The sequence below is a fragment of the Ailuropoda melanoleuca genome, chromosome 7, assembly GCF_002007445.2.
Source record: "Ailuropoda melanoleuca isolate Jingjing chromosome 7, ASM200744v2, whole genome shotgun sequence".
Lineage (NCBI taxonomy): Eukaryota > Metazoa > Chordata > Mammalia > Carnivora > Ursidae > Ailuropoda > Ailuropoda melanoleuca.
In genome coordinates this window covers 107384450-107391424 of record NC_048224.1, presented here as the reverse complement: position 1 = coordinate 107391424, position 6975 = coordinate 107384450, and positions in this window count along the sequence as shown.

The following is a 6975-nucleotide window of genomic DNA, read 5'->3' as shown; positions in this document are numbered from 1 at the left end:
CTAACAATATAGTGTTAGAAAAGAAGCCAATGCATTGTGTAGGGGCAGGAAGGAAATCACAGTAGATTATTCTGGCTGAAATGGAAAATTCTATTTAAGGAAGAGTAGGAGAGGCTTTGGAAAGGCAGGCTGAAGCCAGATTATGAACATCCCTGAGCAAGTTTGACTTTTATTCCATAGATAGCAAAGAAAGGAAGAGACATGGTTAAACTGTGTTCTGGGCCTTGCTTTGCAAGTGAATTAAGTGCGGGATGGATTGGAGCAACAGAGACTAGGAGGCCACCAGAGTAACCGAAACCCAAGTGCTCAAGTCAGGGTAGATTCGAGAGACGTTACAAAAGAAAAACATGGGATTTAATGGCAAGTTATGGGGAAAATAGAGAAGTTTTAAAATAGGGTGATTGAGTTCTTAACCTGGGCACCAAAGATTAAGTATCAGTAAATGGAAATCAAAAAGGGAATCTAGGGGTGCCTGAGTAGCTCAGTTAAGTGTCCAACTCCTTGATTTTAGCTCAGGTCTGGATCCAAAGGTCGTGAGTTCAAGCCCCATATTGGGCTGGGTATGGAGCCAACTTAAAGAAAATCTAGTTTTACTGGAAAAGTGAGTTTTATTTTAGAAATACTGTATTGAACATATATATTAAATCTCACCCTTGCCTACCCTCCCAATTCCCTTACCAACTCCTTTTTTTTTCCTCACGGCAGTTACACTCCAATACAACTTACCTCTATTTACTGACTGTTGTCTATCTCCCTCTACCTGAAAAATCTGCACAAGGTGGGGATAGTTTTGGTTTTGTTCATTAATATGTCTCAAGGATCTTGAACAGTGCCTGCACATAATAAGTGCTCAATAGATTTATGTTAGCTGAGTGCATGGGCAGAGTTGGCATCCGAGAGAATATCTACCATGTGGTTGAAAATAACATATTGAAAACTTCCTATGTGTAAAGCGCACCAATCAAGATACTGTTTTTGGTGCTTTACACATATCATGTTCCTTACAGCTACTGTAGGGGATAGATAGCTTCATCCCATTGCAGATAAGGAAACTAAGGCACAGAGTGGTAAAGAAATAGATTAATCAGGAAAGTGCTAGAGCCAGGATTCAAACCTAGGTAAACTGGCTGTAGAGCCCATGCACCATTGTGCCTCTCGCTGTACATCACCATCTCATGGGGTGAAGGGGCAAAATGGGAGAAGGGACAAAAAGAGCTTGGGAATCAAATGCCCAAAGGTGGTAGTTGACACTTTAGAGTAGATTGTGAAAGCATAATAAAAGACTAATGATAGATGCTTACCTTGGCCAGAATTGCCACATTCTTTTCCTAACCATGCTGGGCTGGTGAATTTTTGTGGCATCTCTGCAGATCTATGTAATAATTAGGATAAAATAAATAGCAGATTAAAGCCATTCATTTTCCAAAAGTACTGTACTTGGGGAACCCAGTACTAACAAAAAAATAGATCTTATTTTATGAAAATCAGTGTTGGGCTCATATATACCAGAAGATGGTACTATCTGACAGCCCTAAATAGCAGCCAAGGAAGTGTATCTGTTAACAAATAACACCATGTCCATTACAATAGAGAAGAATACTGGGGTATCTTGTGGGTCTCCTGTAGCTGAATGGAAATACAGGCATGTTATATCAAAAACAGTCCACATTATCACCTCTAGCTACTAAAAGCAATAAATTGCCAGTTACACACTTGGTGAGTTACATCAAAAGACTTTAAAAAGATTGATCTGACAAATTGAAGGTTGATGGAGGGAGGTGAGTGGGGGATGGGATAAATGGGTGATGGGTGTTTAAGGAGGGCACTTGTTACCATGAGCACTGGGTGTTATATGCATGTAAGTGATAAATCACCGAATTAAAAAAAAAAGATTGTTCTGATAATTATGCTTTCAAGAAGTAATGCTGGAAAACTGTTCCATTCGTTAATTTTTTTAGGTTACCAGCTCTCCCACAAATGGCCTTTTTATTAATGGCCTTTTTATTTATTAACACCTACACTTTATACCGACTGGTTTGCTGACTGCTATGCGTGGAAATATCTAAATAAACTAATGTAATTTCATGAAAACGATGCTCTGGAAGGAAACAGAATTTCTAGTTTCTTTGATTCTTATTTGTATTTACTAGTCAGAAGCTATCTGATGCCCCACCAGGAAAAACAAGGAGAACAACAATGGAAATTGACCTGCTGGTAGGAAGATCATGGCATGTTTCAAGAGGTAGACGATCATGTTTCAGCAATTCAGGAAACTTGTAGGTCAAGGACACTTAACTGCTCTCTCTAGGTGTCCATTTCTTCAATTGTATCATGCGAGTTTCGGTCTAAAAATCTCCAGATTTGTGCCCCCAAAGTCTGCATTTCCTGTAACATCTTCATGATTTTTACCACATGTATATGCCACTGAACCATTAATTATAAACCCTTTTCTTTAAATAGACTTACTTAAAATTCAAATACACTTATTTTCAAAATAAAAATCTCCATGGCTACTAGCATGGAAACAGCATCATTTGCCATAGCTAGAAATTATCTATAAAAATAATTACAATGAAAAATAAACATGGGCTTGCAACTTTGCTAAATATTGTCTTTAAAATCTGTGATTCTGAGATCCGCTCTTTCATAGGTAAGATGAGCAAGTGTTAGCAACATAGAACTGAGTTACCAGTATTACAAGAGCTTTGAAAAGAAATTGACTTCCTAACTATGGAAGGCATTTATTGCTTTTTGAATGTACTATCCCATGAACCACCCCCTCTGGTACCCATCTTACACTTTGGAAAACCACTATCCTAGAACATCCCCAAGATTCCTTTTTGCTCTACTATCCATATAGTTTAATAGAAAGCTTAGGCTTTAGGGTCAGGCAGGCTTGATTCGTGTGCCCTCTCCAAATCTCCGTTTTCTTATCTGTAGGATAAAGATAGGATATAGCTCACAGTGTTATGAAGATTAAGTGGAGATATGTAAAATCCATAGCATACCACCTGGCACATAGTAGGAGCTCCATAAGTGTTAATCTTCATTTCATATTCTAGATTAATTGGACTTACCTAACCACTTAGCTTCCGGAATGGCCCAATGATTCTGAAAAGACTTCAATTCGAAATGCACTTTGTTCTCACCAATGAAATCAGACCTCATGCCTCCATAAATTCTTATTTTTATATACTCTTTTTTGAGACAGAGACAAAATGTTTTTAAATATAAGCATATACTGTTTTTATGTTGACCTTAGGAGAACAAAAGAGCCAGTTATTTTATCAGCAAAAAGAGTTTTCGGCAATAAGAGGAATTGCAATTCAGGACAAGCAAACTATGGTGAACCACAGGCAAGTCTGGAGAATAGGAGAGAGGAGTTTGCATTTATTTATTTACGGGGTAAAGAAAAGTTGGGAGGGACTCTTGTGGCTTCTCCTTGATTGAAGTTGGCAATGTCTCCCTGGCTACACTGTTGCCGGGCAAGGAGAAATTCTTCCTACCGCTGGGGTATGTAAAGTAAGCTCCCTGTTTGGGAATGCAAGGTATGCTTCCTAAGGCAAGCGGTAGTGTGGGAAAGCTGCTCCCCCTTTGGGACTTCCTGACTCCATTTTAAATTATGTTTTCTCTCTCTCTTTTTAAGATTTTATTTCTGAGTAATCTCTACATGCAAAGTGGGGCTCAGACTCACAAGCCTGGGATCAAGAGCCTAACGGTCTACCGACTGAGCCAGCTAGGGACCCTTTAAATGATGTTTTCTTTCTTTATTTTCACGTTTATACAGGGAGGAAAACCAAGACATCCTACCAATAGGAGCACAAGATTAATATGTGGCTAAATTTTAGTGTAAAGACTTGCATAGCTAATTAGTGAAAGGACCCCACGGGGATGAGGATGTGGTGGGAGAAGAAGCAGGATTATGAATAATTTTAAAATCTCTGTTTTCAACATAAAAAGAGCTCATTGTTCTACTTGCTTCTGATAAACCCAGTGGAAATATCAGGGATCTTTGCTCCTGCCGAGCACTGAGAACCCTCCGGTAATCCGCGCCAACAGCTGGCTGAAGGAAACCTTCCTGGGAAGCCCGCTCGCAGAGGTGGTGGGGAGGAGGGGAGCGAGAGCGCCGAGGTTTGATTCCCGCCCCGCAGGTACACCATCCCTGCTCCCACCGGGCTTCCCCTAATAGACACAGAAGGGACTTGATCGGTTGAGGCCAAGTTCAGAGAGGAAGAGACAGAAAAGCGTTCTGAGTGGAGCACAGACAAAAGCGCTTTGATTTCACAAAAATGATAATCTACCGCGCTGTGCTCACGCTGAACGGCTGCGGCACAGGGACCTCGGGGGCCCTGCGGTCTCGGGAAAAACGGGCGTGGGCCTGACCTTTCGAGGCGGCAGCCACTAGCTTGACTCTGATAGGAAGAGGGCTGTGCTGATGGATTGTTAGGACTCCCGCACCGTCTGCTTTCATCAGTTCAGAAAGGTTTGAGAACCTATGTGGGGATTTAACAGTAAATCTGGTTAACAAGGGAGCCCCTAAGGAAAACAACATGTGGCGGAGAGAAGATGTTTCTCCCCTGGGGTTTCTCCCATCTTTTCTTCTCTCACTTCTCTTGGCAGCAGTTTATGACGTCTTTCTAGTTTCTCTCACACACTCAGGTCACAACAAAGGAATCCATAGTAAGACGTTACTAATAATGTGTCCCCCCCCTCCCCGGGGAAAGGCAGGTCCTAGAAGTATGATTGAACCTGAAGGAATGAAGCCAGCGAGGCAGCACGGGGCAGCAGGGGAGGGCGTGAGATGGGCAGCTGGAGCGTTTTGAAGGTCCTTTGAAGTACTTGATGGTGGGACCCAACATTCCCCTCTGCTGTCCGCTATAAGGCTAACTCTTGGTGTTGGCTAAGGCCCACCTCGTGACCCCAGAGTAATGAACACTGAAGATGGAGCACTGCTCCCTTTGTCCCTGCTTTCGTACCTTGTCCTCAGCTTCTCATTTCAAGTGTAATTCACTTCTCTTCCCGGTTAGCCCCCAACACTCAGCTCTCAAAGAGCATAAGCATTTTTCACACTCCAGCCCAGCAGGTAGATTCTAAACAAGTGAATGGAATCCAGTCTGCACTGCCCTGGAAACAAGCTAGGAACGAAGTACTGTCACCTCTAGTACCAAAACCAACTGGAGATGTCCTTTCATGTGCTATTCAAATGCATCCGACACACTCCACATAGTGGTTGAATTATCAGTTATCAATTATCCCAGAGGGAGATACTATCTCCACATAGTGGTTGAACCCCCAAAGTAGGGATGGTTGTTATAACTCTTTTATCTCTCAAAAAATCATTTTTATTTATTTATTTGACAGAAAGAGGGAGAGCACAAGCAGGGGGAGCGGCAGGCAGAGGGAGAGAGAGGAGCAGACTCCCTGCTGAGCAGGGAGCCGGATGCAGGACTCAATTTCAGGACCCTGAGATCGTGACCCAGGCTGAAGGCAGATGCTTAACTGACTGAGCCATCCAGGTGCCCCTCACAAATTATTTTATTACTATCAAATATTTGATGCATATTGTCTATAACAAATAATTGTGTACCCTCTCCACAGATAAAGACATTTTAACAACTTCCTTCTCTCCTAATCAAGGTCTAATTTAGGGTTGTTCAATGAATCAATAATCTTATCATCTCTAAATTGAATACCTTATTCACAGTCTCCCTCAGATCCTTATACTTTTCTCCACCTATATATAGATAAATGTCGACACCAGCTCACGAAAAATCAATCCCTTGTCCCTTGGGGGCTCTCTCACTCTCAAGAAAATCCCTGTTCTGGATCGCTGAATTCTAGCACCTATCACTATACACAGCGTGCCGTGAATGCTCAATATGTATTTACCAAATGAATGACTGAGCAATCGTACATTGGTGACAATAATGTCCACATGGAATCTTTCCGCTGCAGTTATTAGTATTCTTTTTCCAAAAAGATCCTGAAAAAGCCTGTTGTTGAATGGTGTATGCCATCACCAAACTTTGCCTTTTTATTGCTCTTATTTTAGGCTTATACTCTTTCTATGTCTCAATAATTAATTTCCTGTCTTCATGGTCAGGTGGAATTACCATAAAATTTTGGAGGTGTACCTTCTACAAGCTTGTTTGGTGGAAGCAAGATAATTCTACTCTCCTCTATTTCCCCCTCAAAGCAGACAATAAGGTTCAAGAGAGCAGGCATGGTCTCTAGCCTGGCATGTGGAACACAGTAGATGCTAGGAACGAAGGATGGAATGATTAAATGTTTCCATTTACCCTTTTCTTAATGTCAGGGCAGACTACAGAGTCACATCCTGTACATTCTGGGGGAAATAGAAAAGAACTAACAGTTTGGTACCTTCTGTGTGTCGGTCACCAGGCTGGATGCCAAATATAGATTACTTCATGTAATTTTTACAGCAGCCTTGTGAAGAAGGTATTCCAATTTTATAGATAAAGACACTGAGGCCCAAAGGGATCTGTCATGAAAAAAATATGTGCACATGTAATTCTTCTTTCTCCTAGAATCTCTGTTCTCTTCCTATTGCTTAATCAAATCACACACAACCTTCAAGAACCAAATTAAGACTGTTGGAAGTACATTCTCCATGGGTGTCTTGTGTATCTGTCCTTCTTCTGAGTAAAGGCATTGACGGCTTTTGGTCTGGGCTACAAAGGATGTTTGTATAGCACACAGCCTTCAACAGAGAGATAGTATCTCCCTCTGGGAGAGGACAGATTTGTTTTCTGACCGGATTAACAAGGATAATGTCTCTTTCCAGGGCAAAGCTTGGACAGGTTTGCTAACAGCCCCTTTAGAAGATTGGGGTTTCCTTACCTCAGGGTTCCTCAGCTGTGATACAAACCCAGAGAGTATGCCGTGCCCCTCGGGGCTGCTCTGTGTCAGCCGTACAGGATTTGCAGGACCCGTTCATCAGGGAGAACACAAAGT